This window comes from Hyla sarda, chromosome 2 (genome assembly GCF_029499605.1).
Source record: "Hyla sarda isolate aHylSar1 chromosome 2, aHylSar1.hap1, whole genome shotgun sequence".
Lineage (NCBI taxonomy): Eukaryota > Metazoa > Chordata > Amphibia > Anura > Hylidae > Hyla > Hyla sarda.
The window spans coordinates 491,549,847-491,577,763 of record NC_079190.1 but is presented as its reverse complement, the minus strand read 5'-3'; the positions used below and the strand labels follow the sequence as shown (position 1 = coordinate 491,577,763).

The 27,917-nt window shown below is 47.0% G+C and overlaps 1 protein-coding gene and 1 long non-coding RNA gene across 4 annotated transcripts in view; one reads left to right on the top strand and one right to left on the bottom strand.

Annotated features, from left to right (window-relative positions):
* LOC130357157 (uncharacterized) overlaps positions 1–27,917 on the bottom strand; it is a 69,305-nt gene that overhangs the window by 17,656 nt on the left and 23,732 nt on the right. The gene's annotated exons all lie outside the window — the stretch shown is intronic.
* KCNJ6 (potassium inwardly rectifying channel subfamily J member 6) overlaps positions 10,887–27,917 on the top strand; it is a 310,982-nt gene continuing 293,951 nt past the window's right edge. For both annotated transcript variants that reach the window (XM_056559635.1, XM_056559634.1), the window contains exon 1: positions 10,887–11,254. The gene's annotated coding sequence lies outside the window, so the exon portion shown is untranslated. The remainder of the gene's footprint in view (positions 11,255–27,917) is intronic.

Sequence of the window (27,917 nt, the reverse complement as noted above, 5' to 3'; positions counted from 1 at the left end):
AAAAAGTTTTACCCTGGAATACCCCTTTAAGCTCAGTGCCTGTTACCTAACTAGGTCAGTGATATGTGTGGGGCGGTATAATATCTACTTTGCTTATAACAACTCCCACTAACAACTCTAAGTGTGTGCACTGGAGGGGGAAGGATTTTTTTTTGTTGTTGTTGTCGGCTGGTAACAAGCTTGGTGTCATTACTGCATGATTAATGCGAGGGAAAGAAAACTAATTTGCTTTATTTCTGGGAGAATCTAATATCATAACCAAATAATGCAAAGAAGAGAAGAAAAGGCTATAGTAGGTATACAAAGTATATAATGCGCAGCGATTTATATTCTATTGTCAAATATACCAAACGTCACACAAAAAAGGCCGCACAAACAATCCAGGGATACTTAGCCATGTAATAGGCTTAGTAAACGATCACCGATCTAGGAGATATACAGTCATGTGGGGCGGAAGTCAGGCTGTGTAATGAAGCCCTTAGATAAAGTACTTAGTACTTTAGAAACTCCCTGACGTCACTTAACTTGTCATCTCTGGTCCACACTCGAGGCTAAGCTTTCTGCTTACTGTGAATAATAAAGTTTCCAGAATTCAAAATGCAGTGTCCCACTGGGATCCCCCTGGAGCTTCTAGTTGGGTGTCATCCAGCCAGTGCCTTGTTCCATATTTTTTTTTATATATGTTTATAGTGTTTTTAAAATAGTTTCCTATGGTTTCTTTTGAAACTGTATTGTACCAGGTATAACTGGGAGCAGAAGGGGTAATGTAGAAAGGGTAAAGTAGTGTCCCAGTAAAACAACCCTTCCAGTTGCTTTCCACTATAATTCATTGGGTGGCTTTTGCATAATGCATAAATGTGTGTTTGTTGGGAGTTGTAGTTTTGAGACAGCTTGAGGCACTTTGCTTGGGAAATATTGTCCTACAGAGTAACAACAAAACAGCATTGATTGTACACAGAAGAATGATGCTTTGGTCACATGAAACTCCTAGCCAGTGACTGCTGGAAAAGTACCTATAGAAGGACCTAGAACCAGTTGATGCCTGGCTTTTGCCAGAGCCACATGTCTTTCAACTAAGCCCCTGCTAGGAAGACAAGTAAAGCAATGTAGGCCTGGCATTGGCCAGAAGGGGTTATGTAGTGTCCCAGTACAAAAAAACGTTCCAGCTCCTGTCCACTAGAATGAATTGGGTGGATGACAGTTCAAAAGGTTTTGCAGAATGCATAAATGTTTATCAGGTACTGGAGAGTTAATGCAAATATATTTATTTGCTTTGCACCTTTTTTATTGCATACACTGAGGTCTTACAGCAGTCTTTCCCAACTAGGATGCCTCCAGCTATTGCAAAACTACAACTCCCAGCATGCCCGGACAGCCGAAGGCTGTCCGTGCATGCTGGAAGTTGTAGTTTTTAAACAGCTCGTGGCACCCTGGTTGGGAAACATTGTCTTACAGAGCGTACATAATTATATGCAAAAAAAAATGATGCTTTGGTCACATGAAACTCCTAGCCAATAATTGCAGGAAATGTTCCCAAGGGGAGGGCTTAAACCTGTAAGAATCAGTTAATGCCTGGCTTTTTCCAGAGCCATATGTCTCTCACCTAAGCGCCCGCTGGGAAGACAAGTAGTGTTGGCCTGGCCTTGGCCAAAGTAACCTTTGTACCTTGTACAACAGTGAAGCCATCTGTGAAGATCCTCATCAGTAGTTTCAGAAATATTGGCCTCAGAACGAAAGAACATACAGTATACATACACCTGCATTAGGTATATTCCTCTGCAAGCGCTAAGGACTCTCTTACAACCCAAGAACGAAAGAACATACAGTATGCATACACCTTCATCAGTCATTTACACATATAAGTGGTAAGGACTCTCTTAGCCTCAGAAGTCTACGCCAGCTCGGAGCTGGTGTAGATTTTAATTATAATTTATGCCTGCTAGCAACATGGCTCATGGGGAGACCATGCGTTATACACCCGAAACCACGCCACCCTGCTCTAGGCCCCACTCGCTTGCTGTGCATGGCAAAAAGTTGCAAAATTTTAAGGAAACCCTGGTTTGCAAAAAAAAATTGTCATTTCCTGCAGCTCTGTGCTAGACACACATTTCGATAAATTTACCCTGTGGCGTTAATTTCCTATTGTAAAACCGACATGTCTTGTCAGGTTGTGCGCCAGATTCTGTCTGCGCCGGAATTTAAAAAATCCCAACCAATTCTCCATTTTACTGAGAAAACCCGAAAAAGGAGCGTGGTCATATGGGAAAGGGGGTGTGGTCGCCGAAAAGAGGGGGGTGTACCCGACATATTTACAAAAACTAGGGATGCACCGATATATCGGCCGAAAATAGCTATTTCGGCAAAATGCCGAAACAACAAAAAATGTGACGATAATGAGCCACCTCCCCTGCCCGCCCACAGCACAAGTTACAAACACTGCCAGTGGCAGAGGCACTCGTGGGCGGTGCAGGGGGTGCCGGCCGCACCGGGCGCAACATCTGGGGGGGGGGGGGCTCTCTCCGGGATAGGAATACTTCTTTTTATGTGCCCGGGCCGGCTCCCGTGTGTGGCTGCAGGCGGGGGCCGGCCAGAGCATATAAAAACTAATACTGTGTACTAAAAACCAGGGGGCCTCCAGCTGTTGTGAAACTACAACTCCCAGCATACCCGGACCGGCAAAGTCTGTCCGGGCATGCTGGGAGTTGTAGTTTCACAACAGCTGGAGGCCCCCTGGTTTTTAGTATACAGTATTAGGTTTTATATGCTCTGGCCGGCCCCCGCCTGCAGCCACACACGGGAGCCGGCCCGGGCACATAAAAAGAAGTATTCCTATCCCGGACATTCCTGTGTCCCAAAAATTATTTTCGGGACATAAGGATGTCCGCCTGTCACTCACCATTCCCCGGCGTCCTCCTGCGATCCTCCTTCGGTCCCTCGCTTCTCCGCCTCTATGGTCGTATGCACGGGACGTCCCGTGCGTACAACCATAGAGACGCAGGAGGACCGCAGGATCGTCGCAGGAGAACGCGCGCCGGCCGGGGCCTGGTAAGTGACCGCGTCATCTTCTTCAGTGATCCGGTCCCCGCTCCTCCGATCCCGGCACCTACTGCTATGGTCCATAGGCCATAGCAGTAGATGTGACCCCGGGCCGGAGGAGCGGTGACCGGATCACTGTGGGGGCAGCAGTACAGACATACAGCCTCCAGACATACACTGTATATGACTGGAAGCTGCATGTCTGTGGGGTGGTGGAAGCTGCCTACTATTGTGGGGGAACTGCTGACCTAATGTGGGGGGGAGCTGCCTACAAATGTGGGGGGAGCTGCCTAATATTGTTGGGGGGGAACTGCCTAATATTGTTGGGGGGGAGCTGCCTAATATTGTTGGGGTGGAGCTGCCTAATATTGTTGGGGGGAGCTGCCTAATATTGTTGGGGGGAGTTGCCTAATATTGTTGGGGGGAGCTGCCTAATATTGTGTGGGAACTGCCTACTATTGTTTGGGGGAGCTGCCTACTATTGTGGGGAACCTGCCTACTATTGTGGGGGAAATGCTGACCTAATGTGGGGGAGCTGCCTACTATTGCGGGGGAGCTGCCTACTATTGCGGGGGAGCTGCCTACTATTGCGGGGGAGCTGCCTACTATTGTGGGGGATCTGCCTACTATTGCGGGGGAGCTGCCTACTATTGCGGGGGAGCTGCCTACTATTGCGGGGGAGCTGCCTACTATTGCGGGGGAGCTGCCTACTATTGCGGGGGAGCTGCCTACTATTGTGGGGGAGCTGGCAATCTAATGTGGGGGGATCTAATCTAATCTAATGAGCGGAGCGCTGCATTTTACCAGAAGACGGGGAGAAGTCATTTTCGGTATCAGTATCGGTTTCGGCCGGACATTTTTTTTTTATTTCGGTTTCGTTTTGGTTCTGAAATTTCCATTTCGGTGCACCTCTAACAAAAACCCAACATATTTACTAAGGTTTCCACAGAAAATGTGGTGGATTCGAGTTGAGGAAAACCCCACAGATCAGAACATGAGTAAAAAAGGCAAAATGTAAGGAAAAGTGCAAAATGTAGAGAAACCTTAGTAAAAACCGTTGAAAAAAAATTGTAGGGAATTAAAACCCACAAAGAGAACTCCACAACACTCTTTGTAAATCAGGGTCTATCTGTTTCTATGAATTTTTCATCGGACTAAAGCAGCGAGATTATGGGATTCTTCACCTTTAAGGAGATTCTACAATTTCAGATATTGATGGACTATCCTCAAGATACGAGATCACATTAGGCACATCTGTCACATTAGGCACGTCTGGTATTAAGGGGCTCTCCAACTTTATATATTGTTGGCCTATCTCCAGGATAGGGTGCTGACACCTGGCACTCCCGTCAATCAGCAATGTAAGTGAATGAAAGCCTCCGCTCTGTACTCGTGGTGCCGGGTTACTACAGCTCAGCTTCCATTGAAGTGAATGCAGCAGTGCTGCAATGCTGTACACAGCATGTGGACAGGTGTAGTGCTGGTTTTAGAAGAAAGCAGCCATATATTAAACATATATTCATTTAAAATCCTTATACTTATACAAAATCCTAATATGTGACCCAACCACAATCTCCAGTCGCCGCTTGTCGAGGTCTGCCAGATATTCCTAACAATAGACTGCGGAGATACACGGAGGGCCGCAGGTTGTTCCCATGGCTACAAATGTCACTGAGGATCACCAGATGTTCTCCACATATCTGCTAAGTAATGGCAGTGGACACAAGTCTCCAAGTGCCAGGTAGGTCAGATCTGAAGTTACACTAGTTAATTGCATTTCAGATCCTAATGTCATTCCGAGAGAGCAAAATAATATGTGCCAGGTCTTCTCTGTCCTACATGGATGTGAAAGAAATTGCAAAAAATGTATATATTCATCTCAAATAAACACTGACTGGTCACATTATTAGACACACCTTGCTAGTACCAGGTTGGACCCCCTTTGGCCTTCATTCTTAGTTCATTCTCATTCTTCATGCCTCCATTGGGACATAATGACATCACACAGTTCCTCCATATAGACATGATGACATCACACAGTTCCTCCATATGGACATGATGACATCACACAGTTCCTCCATACGGACATGATGACATTACACAGTTCCTCCATATGGACATGATGACATCACACAGTTCCTCCATACGGACATGATGACATCACACAGTTCTCCATATAGACATGATGACATCACACAGTTCCCCCATATGGACATGATGACATCACACAGTTCCTCCATATGGACATGATCACATTACACAGTTCCTCAATTAGGACATGATGACATCACACAGTTCCTCCATATGGACATGATGACATCACACAGTTCCTCCATATGGACATGATGACATCACACAGTTCCTCCATATGGACATGATGACATCACACAGTTCCTCCATATGGACATGATGACATCACACAGTTCCCCCATACGGACATGATGACATCACACAGTTCCTCCATACGGACATGATGACATCACACAGTTCCTCCATACGGACATGATGACATCACACAGTTCCTCCATATGGACATGATGACATTACACAGTTCCCCCATACGGACATGATGACATCACACAGTTCCTCCATACGGACATGATGACATCACACAGTTCCCCCATACGGACATGATGACATCACACAGTTCCTCCATACGGACATGATGACATCACACAGTTCCTCCATACGGACATGATGACATCACACAGTTCCTCCATATGGACATGATGACATTACACAGTTCCCCCATACGGACATGATGACATCACACAGTTCCTCCATACGGACATGATGACATCACACAGTTCCTCCATACGGACATGATGACATCACACAGTTCCCCCATACGGACATGATGACATCACACAGTTCCTCCATACGGACATGATGACATCACACAGTTCCCCCATACGGACATGATGACATCACACAGTTCCTCCATACGGACATGATGACATCACACAGTTCCTCCATACGGACATGATGACATCACACAGTTCCTCCATATGGACATGATGACATCACACAGTTCCTCCATATGGACATGATGACATCACACAGTTCCTCAATTAGGACATAATGACATCACACAGTTCCTCCATACGGACATGATGACATCACACAGTTCCTCAATTGGGACATAATGACATCACACAGTTCCTCCATACGGACATGATGACATCACAGTTCCCCCATATGGACATGATGACATCACACAATTCCTCCATACGGACACGATGACATCACACAGTTCCTCCATATGGACATGATGACATCACACAGTTCCTCCATATGGACATGATGACATCACACAGTTCCTCCATATGGACATGATGACATCACACAGTTCCTCCATATGGACATGATGACATCACACAGTTCCTCCATATGGACATGATGACATCATACAGTTCCTCAATTGGGACATAATTACATCACACAGTTCCTCCATACGGACATGACGACATCACACAGTTCCTCCATATGGACATGATGACATCACACAGTTCCCCCATATGGACATGATGACATCACACAGTTCCTCCATACGGACACGATGACATCACACAGTTCCTCCATATGGACATGATGACATCACACAGTTCCTCCATATGGACATGATGACATCACACAGTTCCTCCATACGGACACGATGACATCACACAGTTCCTCCATATGGACATGATGACATCACACAGTTCCTCCATATGGACATGATGACATCACACAGTTCCTCCATATGGACATGATGACATCACACAGTTCCTCCATATGGACATGATGACATCACACAGTTCCCCCATACGGACATGATGACATCACACAGTTCCTCCATACGGACATGATGACATCACACAGTTCCCCCATACGGACATGAAGACATCACACAGTTCCTCCATATGGACATGATGACATCACACAGTTCCTCCATATGGACATGATGACATCACACAGTTCCTCAATTAGGACATAATGACATCACACAGTTCCTCCATACGGACATGATGACATCACACAGTTCCTCAATTGGGACATAATGACATCACACAGTTCCTCCATACGGACATGATGACATCACAGTTCCCCCATATGGACATGATGACATCACACAGTTCCTCCATACGGACACGATGACATCACACAGTTCCTCCATATGGACATGATGACATCACACAGTTCCTCCATATGGACATGATGACATCACATAGTTCCCCCATATGGACATGATGACATCACATAGTTCCCCCATATGGACATGATGACATCACACAGTTCCTCCATACGGACACGATGACATCACACAGTTCCTCCATATGGACATGATGACATCACACAGTTCCTCCATATGGACATGATGACATCACACAGTTCCTCCATACGGACACGATGACATCACACAGTTCCTCCATATGGACATGATGACATCACACAGTTCCTCCATATGGACATGATGACATCACACAGTTCCTCCATATGGACATGATGACATCACACAGTTCCTCCATATGGACATGATGACATCACACAGTTCATCCATATGGACATGATGACATCACACAGTTCATCCATATGGACATGATGACATCACCCAGTTCCTCCATCAGATAATGTTCTTCCATCTTCCATTGTCCAATTTTGGTCATCGCTATTTCAGGACCAAGTCTCGTTATTCGGTTGGCGCCCCGGCAAGTAACTCACTTTCCTCTCCAGTGATTCTTCGGTTTCCTGTTCTGTGGTCTACCTTTTACACCCAAGCAGTAATAGTGTTCTCATTTGTGCCCCAGACAGTAGTAATGCCCTCCTTCGTACCCCCTAGAAAGTAGTTGTACACTCCTTTGTGCCCCAGACAGTAATAGCACCCTCCTTTGTGCCCCCAGACAGTAATAGCACCCTCCTTTGTGCCCCTAGACAGTAATAGCACCCTCCTTTATGCCCCCAGACAGTTATAGCACCCTCCTTTGTGCCCCCAGACAGTTATAGCCCCCTCCTTTGTGCCCCTAGACAGTAGTAGTGCCATCCTCTGTGCCTCAGACAGTGTATTCCCCTATGAGTGTGTATACAGTGTACAGCAGGCAGCACACACCTCGGTCCCTGCAGGATACTTTTTCGGTACAAATGACACTTTAGGGGAGATTTATCAAAACTCCCCCAAATGGAGTGGTGCAGTTGCCCATAGCAACCAATCAGATTGTGTCTTTCATTTTTCCCAGGCCTCTCTAAAAAATGAAAGAAGTGATCTGATTGGTTGCTATGGGCAACTGCACCACTTTTCCTCTGCAAAGGTTTTGATAAATCTCCCCCATTATCTTTATTCTGTAGGTCGATACGAATAAAATACCCAATTTATATAGGTTTTATTTTAATTTTTGTACAAAAAGGAGTATGCTTAAAATGACCCTCTTTATTTTTCTGTATGCGGGGCTGTATGAGGATAATTTTTTGTGTCATGATCTGTAGTTTTGTATTTTTATGTTAAATGATACTGTTTAAATAACTTTTTATTAATTTTTGTTGTGGTATATGAAGTGACCATTAATACACAATTCTGGCCTTTTTTCTTCATTTACGCCATTGACCGTGCTGTTTAACTGTTTGTTTGTTTTTTTCCTCATATTTAAAACATGAAAGGGGGGGGGGGATTCAAACTTTTGTTAAAGGGGTACTCCGGTGGAAAACATTTTTTTTTTACCTAAACTGGTGCCAGAAAGTTAAACAGATTTGTAAATGACTTCTAGTAAAAACTTCTAGTACTCCTTCCAGTACTTTTTAGCAGCTGTATGCTACAGAGGAAATTCCTTTCTTTTTGAATTTCGTTTTTGTCTTGTCCACAGTGCTCTCTGCTAAAGGGTTAATAGCTTGCAGCAACTTGATCAGTGCCGCACTATTATCCGCGGCTCCCGGCCGTTGCTAGATGCCTGGCTCGACCTGCTATGACGCGGGGCTACACTGTGGCCCCACGTTATAGAAAGGGAGCGGACTCACGGCGTACAGGTACGCCCTGTGTCCTTAAGGGGTTAAGGAAGGGGATAATTCACATTTATTAACTTCGTTTTTTTTTTTTTTTTACTAGTTTTTAGACCTCATAGTGGACTATTACATGCAATCTTTAGATTGTCTACACTGAACAATGCTCTGTTATAGCACAGCACTGATCAGTGTTATCGGTGATCCATTGCTCCGGCCTGTCATGGCTTTCTAGAGCATTGGAGCGCAGATCCGATGGCGAGTAGGCAGGTAGGGACCCTCCTGCCATCCTCTCAGCTGATCGGGACCCCACGATCTCCTACAATTATTGGCTAGGAGTTTCATGTGACCAAAGCATTATTCTTTTGTGTACAATTAATTCTGTTTTGTTTAGACTCTCTAAGGCTGGGTCCACACTACGTTTTGTCCCATACGAGCCGACCGGAGTGAAACGTTCGGTCCGGTCGGCTCATTTTTGCGCCGTATGCGCTTTTACAACCGGACCTAAAACTGTGGTCAACCACGGTTTTAGGTCCGGTTGTAAAAGCGCATACGGCGCAAAAATGAGCCGACCGGACCGAACGTTTCACTCCGGTCGGCTCATTGAAGTGAATGGCATACGGGAGCGCATACGGTCACATACGGGAGCGCGAGGTTTTAGCTCCCCCCTGCCGTATGCGCTCCCGTATGGGACAAAACGTAGTGTGGACCCAGCCTAAGACAGTGTTTCCCGACCAGGGTGCCATGAGCTGTTTCAGAACAACAACTCCCAGCATGTCAGGACAGTACTAACCCACTCTGAAAAAAAAAAAAAAAAACTGAATAATTCCAACTTAATTCTGTATTCTTTCTGGGTGACCCATCTGATCATTGTAATTTCCTCATTAGACTGGGGTATAGATTCTGTATAATTCTGTTGAATTTCGTTCTCTGAACTACACATCCTGTAGTTCCATTTTTGTAAGTATCACACATCACACATCAGCCACCCCACCCATTGAAACACACCTGTGATCCCTTCAATGCAATACACCAGTGTTTCCTGATCAGGGTGCCTACAGCTGTTGCAAAATCAACTCCCATTGAAAAAAAAAAAAAGAACGCCCATTGAAGCAGGACAGACTCTGATCACCTGACTAGTGATGTCAGGTCTTGACACACTGCAACCTGGGAAATCCCAAGATATGAGTAATTTTGTATGCTGTTAAAAATAAAAATTGGGGGGAAAATCACATGAGAATTGTGAGAAAACCGTCACAAACAGGTACAAACACTATATTATGAACTACACTAACTTTACAGTCCCTGTAGCATAGTCACATAAAGAATTCCTGAACTTATTAAAGGGGTTATCGAGGAAAAAACTTTTTTTTATATATCAACTGGCTCCAGAAAGTTCAACAGATTTGTAAATTACTTCTATTAAAAAATCTTAATCCCTTCAGTACTTATGAACTGCTGAAGTTGAGTTGTTATTTTCTGTCTAAGTGCTCTCTGATGACCCGTGTCTCGGGAACCGCCCAGCTTAGAAGCAAATCCCCATAGCAAACCTCTTCTACTCTGTTCAGTTCCCGAGACAAGCAAAGATGTCAGCAGAGAGCACTGTTGCCAGACAGAAAACAACAACTCAACTTCAGCAGCTGATATTTATTGAAAGGATTAAGATTTTTTAATAGAAGTAATTTACAAATCTGTTTAACTTTCTGGAGCCAGTTGATATAAAAAAAAAGTTTTTTCCTGGAATACCCCTTTAAGCATTTCAGGGAGAGATGGTGAAGGTAGAGGAGGGAGTTCTACATCATCCTGCCTTTCCTCTTTCTGGCCACTAGATGTCAGTGCGGCGCAGGGCCACTCTCAGTCTCCACCAATGCACAGCATCCCCACTAGAATAAAGCCCAATTCATTGAAGCTGCAGATTTCATGACGTCTCCTGACGTGTTTTTTCAGCACTTTACCCTCTGTGCCTGCGCTTGGCATCCACTCTGGACCTTTGTAGGTGCCCACTGAAGCTTGGGCAGCTGCCTTTTCCCTCCACTTGCAGGAGGCTCATCTAGTGGTTGCATTTTTGGAAGGTTGGTTTGGGGTGGGGGGTTGGTGGTGGGAGCAATGACCATATATCAGGATGGAGGACCTCTGAGGGAAGCTGTGGAGTGATCCTATCTTCTGCATCTGAAGAAACCTTCATTGTCTCAAGCAACTGAGCAACAACCAGAAGCAACATGAGGCTTTGAGACCCCCACATCCAGACAAGGTACATGACTACACCCCCATTGCACTTCTTCTATCTTCTATTCATTCTCCTTTTTTGCTTATTGTGCCTTGTGTTTGTAATGGAGGGATAATTGTAAAACGCGACTGTATATGCATGCACATGGAAGCCTGAACTTGATGAGGGACCCTGTTCTTACTCTATAGCACAGGGCAGAGCCCCCCAATACAGGGGACACACCACCAGGGTGACTCCTCTCCTGGCAGAACAGCCCTGACTGATCCCATTAGATCCTATTATCTAATCCTCATGTGTCTCCTGCTGTAAATAATAGGGAAATAATTCATCAGGCGATAAAGAGATTTCACCGAACTGCAGGCTCCCTGCACATTACACATAGGGGGCAACACCAAATAAGTTTCCTGCCTCCACTAGTCTGCATGGGTTATAGGAGTCAGGGTGGGGAGGAGTGTAGATGTGTGTACAGGTGTATAGATGTGTGTACAGGTGTATAGATGTGTGTACAGGTGTATAGATGTGTGTACAGGTGTATAGATGTGTGTACAGGTGTGTAGATGTGTGTACAGGTGTGTAGATGTGTGTACAGGTGTATAGATGTGTGCACAGGTGTGTAGATGTGTGTACAGGTGTATAGATGTGTGTACAAGTGTATAGATGTGTGTACAGGTGTATAGATGTGTGTACAGGTGTATAGATGTGTGTACAGGTGTATAGATGTGTGTACAGGTGTGTAGATGTGTGTACAGGTGTATAGATGTGTGTACAGGTGTGTAGATGTGTGTACAGGGGCATAATTGTGTGTTTAGATGTGTGTACAGGTGTGTAGATGTGTGCACATGTGTATAGATGTGTGTACAGGTGTATAGATGTGTGTTCATGTGTATAGATGTGTGTACAGGTGTATAGATGTGTGTACAGGTGTGTAGATGTGTGTACAGGTGTGTAGATGTGTGTACAGGGGCATAGTTGTGTGTTTAGATGTGTGTACAGGTGTGTAGATGTGTGCACATGTGTATAGATGTGTGTACAGGTGTATAGATGTGTGTACAGGTGTATAGATGTGTGTACAGGTGTGTAGATGTGTGTACAGGTGTGTAGATGTGTGTGTACAGGTGTATAGATGTGTGCACAGGGGCATAGTTGTGTGTTTAGATGTGTGTACAGGTGTATAGATGTGTGTACAGGTGTGTAGATGTGTGTACAGATGTATAGATGTGTGTACAATTGTGCAGATGTGTGTACAGGTGTATAGATGTGTGCACAGGTGTATAGATGTGTCTACAGGTGTGTAGATGTGTGTACCGGTGTATAGATGTGTGCACAGGTGTGTAGATGTGTACACAGGTGTGTAGATGTGTGCACATGTGTATAGATGTGTGTACAGGTGTGTAGATGTGTGTACAGGTGTGTAGATGTGTGCACAGGGGCGTAGTTGTGTGTTTAGATGTGTGCACAGGTGTGTAGATGTGTGTACAGGTGTGTAGATGTGTGTATAGGTGTGTAGATGTGTGCACATGTGTATAGATGTGTGTACAGGTGTATAGATGTGTGTACAGGTGTGTATATGTGTGTACAGGTGTATAGATGTGTGTACAGGTGTATAGATGTGTGTACAGGTGTGTAGATGTGTGTACAGGTGTGTAGCTGTGTGTACAGGGGCATAGTTGTGTGTTTAGATGTGTGTACAGGTGTGTAGATGTGTGCACATGTGTATAGATGTGTGTACAGGTGTATAGATGTGTGTACAGGTGTATAGATGTGTGTACAGGTGTGTAGATGTGTGTACAGGTGTGTAGATGTGTATAGAAGTGTATAGATATATGTGTACAGGTGTGTAGATGTGTGCACAGGGGCGTAGTTATGTGTTTAGATGTGTGTACAGGTGTGTAGATGTGTGTACAGGTGTGTAGATGTGTGTACAGATGTATAGATGTGTGTACAATTGTGCAGATGTGTGTACAGGTGTATAGATGTGTGCACAGGTGTATAGATGTGTGTACAGGTGTGTAGATGTGTGTACAGGTGTATAGATGTGTGCACAGGTGTGTAGATGTGTGTAGAGGTGTGTAGATGTGTGCACATGTGTATAGATGTGTGTACAGGTGTGAAGATGTGTGTACAGGTGTATAGATGTGTGTACAGGTGTGTAGATGTGTGTACAGGTGTGAAGATGTGTGTACAGGTGTATAGATGTGTGCACAGGTGTATAGATGTGTGTACAGGTGTGTAGATGTGTGTACAGGTGTGTAGATGTGTGTACAGGTGTGTAGATGAGTGCACATGTGTATAGATGTGTATACAGGTGTGTACAGGTGTGAAGATGTGTGTACAGGTGTATAGATGTGTGTACAGGTGTGTAGATGTGTGTACAGGTGTGTAGATGTGTGTACAGGTGTATAGATGTGTGTACAGGTGTGTAGATGTGTGTACAGGTGTGAAGATGTGTGTACAGGTGTATAGATGTGTGCACAGGTGTATAGATGTGTGTACAGGTGTGTAGATGTGTGTACAGGTGTGTAGATGTGTGTACAGGTGTGTAGATGAGTGCACATGTGTATAGATGTGTATACAGGTGTGTACAGGTGTGAAGATGTGTGTACAGGTGTATAGATGTGTGTACAGGTGTGTAGATGTGTGTACAGGTGTGTAGATGTGTGTACAGGTGTGTAGATGTGTGTATCTTTATGCTTGGGTTTCCATATAGATGTGTATTTATGTGTGCAAGGATTCAAGTAGTTGGGAAATTGTACATATTTTTAGGTTTGTGTGTGTATGTATGTTTATATATGTTTATCTGTGGGTATATGTGTATGTATTTTCTGTGTAGTTACTTTTGTGTATGTATTTATTTATAAGTATGTAAGTGCGCATATAATAAGTAAGGATATGTTTGGAAGTAGATTTTTGTTCTATGGATGTATGGATAGTTGTATGGTGGTGTGTATGTAAGTAATGTATGATTGTATCTAGTGTATTTGTGTATATGTGTGTGACTGGATGTATGGATAGATGTATGGTGGTGTGTATGTAAGTAATGTATGATTGTATCTAGTGTATTTGTATATGTGTGTGACTGGATGTATGGATAGATGTATGGTGGTGTGTATGTAAGTAATGTATGATTGTATCTAGTGTATTTGTGTATGTGTGTGACTGGATGTATGGATAGATGTATGGTGGTGTGTATGTAAGTAATGTATGATTGTATCTGGTGTATTTGTGTGTGACTGGATGTATGGATAGATGTATGGTGATGTGTATGTAAGTAATGTATGATTGTATCTAGTGCATTTGTGTATGTGTGTGACTGGATGTATGGATAGATGTATGGTGGTGTGTATGTAAGTAATGTATGATTGTATCTAGTGTATTTGTGTATGTGTGTGACTGGATGTATGTTGGTGTATGGTGATGTGTATGTAAGTAATGTATGATTGTATCTAGTGTATTTGTGTGTGACTGGATGTATGGATAGATGTATGGTGGTGTGTATGTAAGTAATGTATGATTGTATCTGGTTTATTTGTGTGTGTGTGTGTGACTGGATGTATGTTGGTGTATGTATGCAGATAAGTGTATGTTTGTATGTAGATGTTTTTGTGTATGTATATTTATGGACATATGTGGGTGTGTGTATAGTTTTGTAAAAATGTATCTGTCTAATCATTTAAAATAGGAGAAAACAAAAGAATATAGAATACAGATTGGGGTTTATTCTGATTGACATATATTAAGTTGAGAAGGATAGATAGATAGATGTGAGATAGATAGTCCCCTTCCATAGAGATGTGATGGCAGCACAGGACCCCCGGTAAAGAGATGTGATGGCAGCACAGGACCCCCGGTATAGAGATGTGATGGCAGCACAGGACCCCCGGTATAGAGATGTGATGGCAGCACAGGACCCCCGGTATAGAGATGTGATGGCAGCACAGGACCCCCGGTATAGAGATGTGATGGCAGCACAGGACCCCATTATAGAGATGTGATGGCAGCACAGGACCCCGGTATAGAGATGTGATGGCAGCACAGGACCCCGGTATAGAGATGTGATGGCAGCACAGGACCCCCAGTATAGAGATGTGAGGACAGCACAGGACCCCCGGTATAGAGATGTGATGGCAGCACAGGACCCCCGGTATAGAGATGTGATGGCAGCACAGGACCCCCGGTATAGAGATGTGATGGCAGCACAGGACCCCCGGTATAGAGATGTGATGGCAGCACAGGACCCCCGGTATAGAGATGTGATGACAGCACAGGACCCCCGGTATAGAGATGTGATGGCAGCACAGGACCCCCGGTATAGAGATGTGAGGACAGCACAGGACCCCCGGTATAGAGATGTGATGGCAGCACAGGACCCCGGTATAGAGATGTGATGGCAGCACAGGACCCCCGGTATAGAGATGTGATGGCAGCACAGGACCCCCGGTATAGACATGTGATGGCAGCACAGGACCCCGGTATAGAGATGTGATGGCAGCACAGGACCCCCGGTATAGAGATGTGATGGCAGCACAGGACCCCCGGTATAGAGATGTGATGGCAGCACAGGACCCCCGGTATAGAGATGTGATGGCAGCACAGGACCCCCTGTATAGAGATGTGATGGCAGCACAGGACCCCAGTATAGAGATGTGATGGCAGCACAGGACCCCGGTATAGAGATGTGACGGCAGCACAGGACCCCCGGTATAGATATGTGATGACAGCGCAGGACCCCCAGTATTGAGATGTGATGACAGCACAGGACCCCGGTATAGAGATGTGAGGACACCACAGGACCCCCAGTATAGAGATGTGATGGCAGCACAGGACCCCCGGTATAGAGATGTGATGGCAGCACAGGACCCCCGGTATAGAGATGTGATGGCAGCACAGGACCCCCGGTATAGAGATGTGATGGCAGCACAGGACCCCCCGGTATAGAGATGTGATGGCAGCACAGGACCCCCCGGTATAGAGATGTGATGGAAGCACAGGACCCCCGGTATAGAGATGTGACGGCAGCACAGGACCCCCGGTACAGAGATGTGATGGCAGCACAGGACCCCCGGTACAGAGATGTGATGGCAGCACAGGACCCCCGGTATAGAGATGTGATGGCAGCACAGGACCCCAGTATAGAGATGTGATGGCAGCACAGGACCCCGGTATAGAGATGTGACGGCAGCACAGGACCCCCGGTATAGATATGTGATGACAGCGCAGGACCCCCAGTATTGAGATGTGATGACAGCACAGGACCCCGGTATAGAGATGTGAGGACAGCACAGGACCCCCAGTATAGAGATGTGATGGCAGCACAGGACCCCTGGTATAGAGATGTGATGGCAGCACAGGACCCCCGGTATAGAGATGTGATGGCAGCACAGGACCCCTGGTATAGAGATGTGATGGCAGCACAGGACCCCCCGGTATAGAGATGTGATGGCAGCACAGGACCCCCCGGTATAGAGATGTGATGGAAGCACAGGACCCCCGGTATAGAGATGTGATGGCAGCACAGGACCCCCGGTACAGAGATGTGATGGCAGCACAGGACCCCCGGTACAGAGATGTGATGGCAGCACAGGACCCCCGGTATAGAGATGTGATGGCAGCACAGGACCCCCGGTATAGAGATGTGAGGACAGCACAGGACCCCCAGTATAGAGATGTGATGGCAGCACAGGACCCCCAGTATAGAGATGTGATGGCAGCACAGGACCCCCGGTATGGAGATGTGATGGCAGCACAGGACCCCCGGTATAGAGATGTGATGGCAGCACAGGACCCCCGGTATGGAGATGTGATGGCAGCACAGGACCCCCGGTATAGAGATGTGATGGCAGCACAGGAACCCCAGTATAGAGATGTGATGGCAGCACAGGACCCCCGGTATGGAGATGTGATGGCAGCACAGGACCCCCGGTATAGAGATGTGATGGCAGCACAGGACCCCGGTATAGAGATGTGATGACAGCACAGGACCCCCGGTATAGAGATGTGATGGCAGCACAGGACCCCCGGTATAGAGATGTGATGGCAGCACAGGACCCCCGGTATAGAGATGTGATGGCAGCTCAGGACCCCCGGTATGGAGATGTGATGACAGCACAAGACCCCCAGTATAGAGATGTGATGACAGCACAGGACCCCCCGGTATAGAGATGTGATGACAGCACAGGACCCCCGGTATAGAGATGTGATGGCAGCACAGGACCCCCGGTATAGAGATGTGATGGCAGCACAGGACCCCCGGTATAGAGATGTGATGGCAGCACAGGACCCCCGGTATAGAGATGTGATGGCAGCACAGGACCCCCGGTATAGAGATGTGATGGCAGCACAGGACCCCCGGTATAGAGATGTGATGGCAGCACAGGACCCCCGGTATAGAGATGTGATGGCAGCACAGGACCCCCGGTATGGAGATGTGATGACAGCACAGGACCCCCCGGTATAGAGATGTGATGACAGCACAGGACCCCCGGTATAGAGATGTGATGGCAGCACAGGACCCCCGGTATAGAGATGTGATGGCAGCACAGGACCCCCGGTATAGAGATGTGATGGCAGCACAGGACCCCCAGTATAGAGATGTGATGGCAGCACAGGACCCCCGGTATAGAGATGTGATGGCAGCACAGGACCCCCGGTATAGAGATGTGATGGCAGCACAGGACCCCCGGTATAGAGATGTGATGGCAGCACAGGACCCCCGGTATAGAGATGTGATGGCAGCACAGGACCCCCGGTATGGAGATGTGATGACAGCACAGGACCCCCCGGTATAGAGATGTGATGACAGCACAGGACCCCCGGTATAGAGATGTGATGGCAGCACAGGACCCCCGGTATAGAGATGTGATGGCAGCACAGGACCCCCGGTATAGAGATGTGATGGCAGCACAGGACCCCCAGTATAGAGATGTGATGGCAGCACAGGACCCCTGGTATAGAGATGTGATGGAAGCACAGGACCCCCGGTATAGAGATGTGATGGCAGCACAGGACCCCCGGTATAGAGATGTGATGGCAGCACAGGACCCCCAGTATAGAGATGTGATGGCAGCACAGGACCCCCGGTATAGAGATGTGATGGCAGCACAGGACCCCCGGCATAGAGATGTGAGGACAGCACAGGACCCCGGTATAGAGATGTGAGGACAGCACAGGACCCCTGGTATAGAGATGTGAGGACAGCACAGGACCCCCGGTATAGAGATGTGATGGAAGCACAGGACCCCCGGTATAGAGATGTGAGGACAGCACAGGACCCCGGTATAGAGATGTGAGGACAGCACAGGACCCCCGGTATAGAGATGTGATGGCAGCACAGGACCCCCAGTATAGAGATGAGGACAGCACAGGACCCCCAGTATAGAGATGTGACGGCAGCACAGGACCCCCGGTATAGAGATGTGAGGACAGCACAGGACCCCCAGTATAGAGATGTGATGGCAGCACAGGACCCCGGTATAGAGATGTGATGGAAGCACAGGACCCCCGGTATAGAGATGTGATGGCAGCACAGGACCCCCGGTATAGAGATGTGATGGCAGCACAGGACCCCCGGTATAGAGATGTGATGGCAGCACAGGACCCCCGGTATAGAGATGTGATGGAAGCACAGGACCCCCGGTATAGAGATGTGATGGCAGCACAGGACCCCGGTATAGAGATGTGATGGCAGCACAGGACCCCCGGTATAGAGATGTGATGGCAGCACAGGACCCCCGGTATAGAGATGTGATGGCAGCACAGGACCCCCGGTATAGAGATGTGATGGCAGCACAGGACCCCCGGTATAGAGATGTGATGGCAGCACAGGACCCCCGGTATAGAGATGTGATGGCAGCACGGGACCCCCAGTATAGAGATGTGATGGCAGCACAGGACCCCGGTATAGAGATGTGATGGCAGCACAGGACCCCGGTATAGAGATGTGATGGCAGCACAGGACCCCCGGTATAGAGATGTGATGGCAGCACAGGACCCCCGGTATAGAGATGTGATGGCAGCACAGGACCCCCGGTATAGAGATGAGGACAGCACAGGACCCCCAGTATAGAGATGTGACGGCAGCACAGGACCCCCGGTATAGAGATGTGAGGACAGCACAGGACCCCCAGTATAGAGATGTGATGGCAGCACAGGACCCCGGTATAGAGATGTGATGGAAGCACAGGACCCCCGGTATAGAGATGTGATGGCAGCACAGGACCCCCGGTATAGAGATGTGATGGCAGCACAGGACCCCCGGTATAGAGATGTGATGGCAGCACAGGACCCCCGGTATAGAGATGTGATGGAAGCACAGGACCCCCGGTATAGAGATGTGATGGCAGCACAGGACCCCGGTATAGAGATGTGATGGCAGCACAGGACCCCCGGTATAGAGATGTGATGGCAGCACAGGACCCCCGGTATAGAGATGTGAGGACAGCACAGGACCCCCAGTATAGAGATGTGATGACAGCACAGGACCCCTGGTATAGAGATGTGATGGCAGCACAGGACCCCCGGTATAGAGATGTGATGGCAGCACAGGACCCCCGGTATAGAGATGTGATGGCAGCACAGGACCCCCGGTATAGAGATGTGATGGCAGCACAGGACCCCCGGTATAGAGATGTGATGGCAGCACGGGACCCCCAGTATAGAGATGTGATGGCAGCACAGGACCCCGGTATAGAGATGTGATGGCAGCACAGGACCCCGGTATAGAGATGTGATGGCAGCACAGGACCCCCGGTATAGAGATGTGATGGCAGCACAGGACCCCCGGTATAGAGATGTGATGGCAGCACAGGACCCCCAGTATAGAGATGTGATGGCAGCACAGGACCCCCAGTATAGAGATGTGATGGCAGCACAGGACCCCCGGTATAGAGATGTGATGGCAGCACAGGACCCCCGGTATAGAGATGTGATGGCAGCACAGGACCCCCAGTATAGAGATGTGATGGCAGCACAGGACCCCCGGTATAGAGATGTGATGGCAGCACAGGACCCCCAGTATAGAGATGTGAGGACAGCACAGGACCCCCGGTATAGAGATGTGAGGACAGCACAGGACCCCCGGTATAGAGATGTGATGGCAGCACAGGACCCCCGGTATAGAGATGTGATGACAGCACAGGACCCCCGGTATAGAGATGTGATGGCAGCACAGGACCCCGGTATAGAGATGTGATGGCAGCACAGGACCCCGGTATAGAGATGTGATGGCAGCACAGGACCCCCGGTATAGAGATGTGATGGCAGCACAGGACCCCGGTATAGAGATGTGATGGCAGCACAGGACCCCGGTATAGAGATGTGATGGCAGCACAGGACCCCCGGTATAGAGATGTGGTGGTCCAGCGTTCAGCACCATGGACAGAGATGTGGATATACTTGCACACGTTTAGAATGTTCAGGGCGGGAGGTAAACTCGTCTGGTGATACAAATGTATCTGATCTGGGATTATTATCAGGTAATATTTACAGCAATGTATCTCCATATAGTTTTACAAAGGACTGTAAGGAAGCCTAATGCAAAACCTAAAATGTTCTCCTGAAATAAGAAATGGAACAATTGAAAAAATATATATATATTTGATTCTACTGTGATCCCCATCCAGAGTGACCATGTGACATCATGTGACCTGACGGCCACCGTGACGTCTCCACTGGGGTCAACAACTCCGCAGTCACCTGAAGTATTATTACTATGGCAACTAGCGCTAAAACATTTAGCTATAATAATCTTTCTTTGTATAGCACCAACATATTCCAGAGCGCTTAACCGAAAAGACAAAATCAGATATTACAGAGTAGGAAACTAATAATTAATCCATGGTCATGAGATAGATAGATAGATATGAGATAGATAAATAGATATGAGATAGATAGATAGATATGAGATAGATAGATAGATATGAGAGATAGATAGATAGATAGATATGAGATAGATAGACAGATAGATAGATATGAGATAGATAGATATGAGATAGATAGATAGATAGATAGATATGAGATAGATAGATATGAGATAGATAGATAGATAGATAGATATGAGATAGATAGAGAGATAGATAGATAGATAGATAGATAGATAGATATGAGATAGATAGATAGTTAGATAGATTGATAGATAGATATGAGATAGATAGATAGATAGATATGAGATAGATAGATAGATAGATAGATATGAGATAGATAGATATGAGATAGATAGATAGATAGATAGATAGATATGAGATAGATAGATAGATAGATAGATATGAGATAGATAGATAGTTAGATAGATTGATAGATAGATATGAGATAGATAGATATGAGATAGATAGATATGAGATAGATAGATATGAGATAGATAGATAGATAGATATGAGATAGATAGATATGAGATAGATAGATATGAGATAGATAGATATGAGATATATAGATAGATATGAGATAGATAGATAGATATGAGAGATAGATAGATAGATAGATAGATATGAGATAGATAGACAGATAGATAGATAGATATGAGATAGATAGATAGATAGATATGAGATAGATATATATATATATATGAGATAGATAGATAGATAGATAGATATGAGATAGATAGATAGATAGATAGATATGAGATAGATAGATAGATATGAGATAGATAGATATGAGATAGATAGATATGAGATAGATAGATAGATAGATAGATAGATAGGAGATAGATATGAGATAGATAGATAGATAGATAGATATGAGATAGATAAATAGATATGAGATAGATAGATATGAGAGAGATAGATAGATAGATATGAGATAGATAGATAGATATGAGATACATAGATATGAGATGAGATAGATAGATATGAGATAGATAGATAGATATGAGATAGATAGATAGATATGAGATAGATAGATAGATATGAGATAGATAGATAGATATATATAGATATGAGATAGATAGATATGAGATGAGATAGATAGATAGATAGATATGAGATAGATAGATAGATAGATATGAGATAGATAGATATGAGATGAGATAGATAGATATGAGATGAGATAGATAGATAGATATATAGATATGAGATAGATAGATATGAGATGAGATAGATATATAGATATGAGATGAGATAGATATGAGATAGATAGATAGATATGAGATAGATAGATATGAGATAGATAGATATGAGATAGATAGATATGAGATAGATAGATGGATAGATAGATATGAGATAGATAGATATGAGATAGATAGATAGATATGAGATAGATATGAGATAGATAGATAGATATGAGATAGATAGATAGATATATATATAGATATGAGATAGATAGATATGAGATGAGATAGATAGATAGATAGATATGAGATAGATAGATAGATAGATAGATATGAGATAGATAGATATGAGATGAGATAGATAGATATGAGATGAGATAGATAGATATATAGATATGAGATAGATAGATATGAGATGAGATAGATATATAGATATGAGATGAGATAGATATCCAAAGTAGGTATTAGGCAGAACACCAAGTAGTGTTTGTCACGATGCCGGCTGGCAGGTAGTGGACCCTCTGTGCCAGAGAGGGATTGGCGTGGACCGTGCTAGTGGACCGGTTCTAAGCCACTACTGGTTTTCACCAGAGCCCGCCGCAAAGCGGGATGGTCTTGCTGCGGCGGTAGTGACCAGGTCGTATCCACTAGCAACGGCTCACCTCTCTGGCTGCTGAAGATAGGCGCGGTACAAGGGAGTAGGCAGAAGCAAGGTCGGACGTAGCAGAAGGTCGGGGCAGGCAGCAAGGATCGTAGTCAGGGGCAACGGCAGAAGGTCTGGAAACACAGGCAAGGAACACACAAGGAACGCTTTCACTGGCACTAAGGCAACAAGATCCGGCAAGGGAGTGCAAGGGAAGTGAGGTAATATAGGGAAGTGCACAGGTGAAAACCCTAATTGGAACCACTGCGCCAATCAGCGGCGCAGTGGCCCTTTAAATCGCAGAGACCCGGCGCGCGCGCGCCCTAGGGAGCGGGGCCGCGCGCGCCGGGACAGAACAGACGGGGAGCGAGTCAGGTAGGGGAGCCGGGGTGCGCATCGCGAGCGGGCGCTACCCGCATCGCGAATCGCATCCCGGCTGGCAGCGGGATCGCAGCGCCCCGGGTCAGAGGACGTGACCGGAGCGCTGCAGCGGAGGGAGTGAAGCGAGCGCTCCGGGGAGGAGCGGGGACCCGGAGCGCTCGGCGTAACAGTACCCCCCCTTGGGTCTCCCCCTCTTCTTGGAGCCTGAGAACCTGAGGAGCAAACTTTTGTCAAGGATGTTGTCCTCAGGTTCCCAGGATCTCTCTTCAGGACCACAACCCTCCCAGTCTACTAAAAAAAAATTTTTCCCTCTGACCTTTTTGGCAGCCAAAATTTCCTTGACCGAGAAGACGTCCGAGGAGCCGGAAACAGGAGTGGGAGGAACAGATTTGGGAGAGAAACGGTTGAGGATGAGTGGTTTGAGAAGAGAGACGTGAAAGGCATTAGGGATACGAAGAGAAGGAGGAAGAAGAAGTTTATAAGAGACAGGATTAATTTGACACAAAATTTTGAAAGGACCAAGATAGCGTGGTCCCAACTTGTAGCTAGGGACACGGAAGCGGACATATTTAGCGGAGAGCCATACCTTGTCTCCAGGGGAAAAAACGGGGGGAGCTCTTCTTTTCTTATCCGCGAACCTCTTCATGCGTGAAGAAGCCTGTAAGAGAGAATTTTGGGTCTCTCTCCATATAATGGAAAGGTCACGAGAAATTTCATCCACAGCGGGCAGACCAGAGGGCAAGGGGGTAGGGAGGGGGGGAAGAGGGTGACGGCCGTACACCACGAAAAATGGGGATTTGGAGGAAGATTCAGAGACCCTGAAGTTATACGAGAATTCGGCCCATGGAAGGAGATCTGCCCAGTCATCCTGGCGGGAGGAAACAAAATGTCGCAAATAATCACCCAGGATCTGGTTAATTCTTTCTACTTGTCCATTGGACTGGGGATGATATGCAGAGGAAAAATTTAATTTAATCTTGAGTTGTTTACAGAGAGCCCTCCAGAATTTAGACACGAATTGGACCCCTCTATCGGAGACAATCTGCGTAGGCAACCCGTGAAGACGAAAAATGTGTACAAAAAATTGTTTAGCCAACTGAGGCGCAGAAGGAAGACCAGGAAGAGGGATGAAATGTGCCATTTTGGAGAATCGATCAACGACCACCCAAATAACGGTGTTGCCACGGGAAGGGGGTAAATCAGTAATAAAATCCATACCAATCAGAGACCAAGGCTGTTCGGGGACAGGCAGAGGATGAAGAAAACCAGCGGGCTTCTGGCGAGGAGTCTTATCCCGGGCACAGATAGTGCAGGCTCGCACAAAGTCCCCAACATCCGTCTCCAGAGTCGGCCACCAATAGAAGCGGGAGATGAGTTGCACAGATTTCTTGATGCCCGCATGACCTGCGAGATGGGAGGAGTGACCCCATTTGAGGATTCCGAGGCGTTGGCGTGGAGAAACAAAGGTCTTTCCTGGAGGAGTCTGCCTGATGGAGGCAGGAGAAGTGGAGATCAGGCAGTCAGGTGGAATGATGTGTTGCGGAGGGAGATCAACCTCTGAGGCATCCGAGGAACGAGAGAGAGCATCGGCCCTAATGTTCTTATCGGCAGGACGAAAGTGAATCTCAAAATTAAATCGGGCAAAGAACAGAGACCACCGGGCCTGGCGAGGATTCAGCCGTTGGGCAGACTGGAGGTAGGAGAGGTTCTTGTGGTCGGTGTAGATAATAACAGGAAATCTTGATCCCTCCAGCAGATGCCTCCATTCCTCAAGTGCTAATTTAATGGCTAGAAGCTCTCGATCCCCGATGGAGTAGTTCCTCTCCGCTGGAGAGAAGGTCCTAGAGAAAAAACCACAAGTGACAGCATGCCCGGAAGAATTTTTTTGTAGAAGAACAGCTCCAGCTCCCACTGAGGAGGCATCAACCTCCAATAGGAAGGGTTTGGAAGGGTCAGGTCTGGAGAGCACGGGAGCCGAAGAAAAGGCAGACTTGAGTCGTTTAAAGGAGTCTTCTGCTTGAGGAGGCCAGGACTTGGGATCAGCATTTTTTTTGGTTAAAGCCACGATAGGAGCCACAATGGTAGAAAAATGTGGAATAAATTGCCTGTAATAATTGGCGAACCCCAAAAAGCGTTGGATAGCACGGAGTCCGGAGGGGCGTGGCCAATCTAAGACGGCAGAGAGTTTGTCTGGATCCATCTGTAGTCCCTGGCCAGAGACCAAATATCCTAGAAAAGGAAGAGATTGGCATTCAAACAGACATTTCTCAATTTTGGCATAGAGTTGGTTGTCACGAAGTCTCTGAAGAACCATACGGACATGCTGGCGGTGTTCTTCTAGATTGGCAGAAAAAATTAGGATATCGTCCAGATATACAACAACACAGGAGTATAACAGATCACGAAAAATTTCATTGACAAAGTCTTGGAAGACGGCAGGGGCATTGCACAGTCCAAAGGGCATGACCAGATACTCAAAGTGTCCATCTCTGGTGTTAAATGCCGTTTTCCACTCGTCCCCCTCTCTGATGCGGATGAGGTTATAGGCGCCTCTTAAGTCCAATTTAGTGAAGATGTGGGCACCTTGGAGGCGATCAAAGAGTTCAGAGATGAGGGGTAAGGGGTAGCGGTTCTTAACCGTGATTTTATTAAGACCGCGGTAGTCAATGCAAGGACGTAGGGAGCCATCTTTTTTGGACACAAAGAAAAATCCGGCTCCGGCAGGAGAGGAGGATTTACGGATAAAGCCCTTTTTTAGATTCTCCTGGACGTATTCGGACATGGCAAGAGTCTCTGGGGCAGAGAGAGGATAAATTCTGCCCCGGGGTGGAGTAGTACCCGGGAGGAGGTCGATAGGGCAATCATAAGGCCTGTGAGGAGGTAGAGTCTCAGCTTGTTTTTTGCAGAAAACATCCGCGAAGTCCATATAGGCCTTAGGGAGACTGGTTACTGGAGGAACCACAGAGTTACGGCAAGGGTTACTGGGAACCGGTTTTAGACAGTTCTTGGAACAAGAGGACCCCCAACTCTTGATCTCCCCAGTGGACCAATCCAGGGTTGGGGAATGAAGTTGAAGCCAGGGAAGTCCAAGGAGAATCTCCGAGGTGCAATTAGGGAGGACCAAAAGTTCAATCCTCTCATGATGAGATCCGATGCTCATAAGAAGGGGCTCCGTGCGGAAACGTATGGTACAGTCCAATCTTTCATTATTTACACAATTGATGTAGAGGGGTCTGGCGAGACTGGTCACCGGGATGTTGAACCTGTTGACGAGAGAGGCCAAAATAAAATTTCCTGCAGATCCAGAGTCCAAGAAGGCCACTGTAGAGAAGGAGAAGGCAGAGGCAGACATCCGCACAGGCACAGTAAGACGTGGAGAAGCAGAGTAGACATCAAGGACTGTCTCACCTTTGTGCGGAGTCAGCGTACGTCTTTCCAGGCGGGGAGGACGGATAGGACAATCCCTCAGGAAGTGTTCGGTACTAGCACAGTACAGGCAGAGGTTCTCCATACGGCGTCGTGTCCTCTCTTGAGGTGTCAGGCGAGACCGGTCGACCTGCATAGCCTCCACGGCGGGAGGCACAGGAACAGATTGCAGGGGACCAGAGGAGAGAGGAGCCGAGGAGACGAAACGCCTCGTGCGAACAGAGTCCATATCTTGGCGGAGTTCCTGACGCCTTTCAGAAAAACGCATGTCAATGCGAGTGGCTAGGTGAATAAGTTCATGTAGATTAGCAGGAATTTCTCGTGCGGCCAGAACATCTTTAATGTTGCTGGATAGGCCTTTTTTGAAGGTCGCGCAGAGGGCCTCATTATTCCAGGACAATTCTGAAGCAAGTGTACGGAATTGTACGGCATACTCGCCAACGGAAGAATTACCCTGGACCAGGTTCAACAGGGCAGTCTCAGCAGAAGAGGCTCGGGCAGGTTCCTCAAAGACACTTCGGATTTCCGAGAAGAAGGAGTGTACAGAGGCAGTGACGGGGTCATTGCGGTCCCAGAGCGGTGTGGCCCATGACAGGGCTTTTCCGGACAGAAGACTGACTACGAAAGCCACCTTAGACCTTTCAGTGGGAAACAGGTCCGACATCATCTCCAGATGCAGGGAACATTGGGAAAGAAAGCCACGGCAAAACTTAGAGTCCCCATCAAATTTATCCGGCAAGGATAAGCGTATCCCAGGAGCGGCCACTCGCTGCGGAGGAGGTGCAGGAGCTGGCGGAGGAGATGACTGCTGAAGCTGTGGTAGCAACTGTTGTAGCATAACGGTCAGTTGAGACAGCTGTTGGCCTTGTTGCGCTATCTGTTGTGACTGCTGGGCGACCACCGTGGTGAGGTCAGCGACAACTGGCAGAGGAACTTCAGCGGGATCCATGGCCGGATCTACTGTCACGATGCCGGCTGGCAGGTAGTGGACCCTCTGTGCCAGAGAGGGATTGGCGTGGACCGTGCTAGTGGACCGGTTCTAAGCCACTACTGGTTTTCACCAGAGCCCGCCGCAAAGCGGGATGGTCTTGCTGCGGCGGTAGTGACCAGGTCGTATCCACTAGCAACGGCTCACCTCTCTGGCTGCTGAAGATAGGCGCGGTACAAGGGAGTAGGCAGAAGCAAGGTCGGACGTAGCAGAA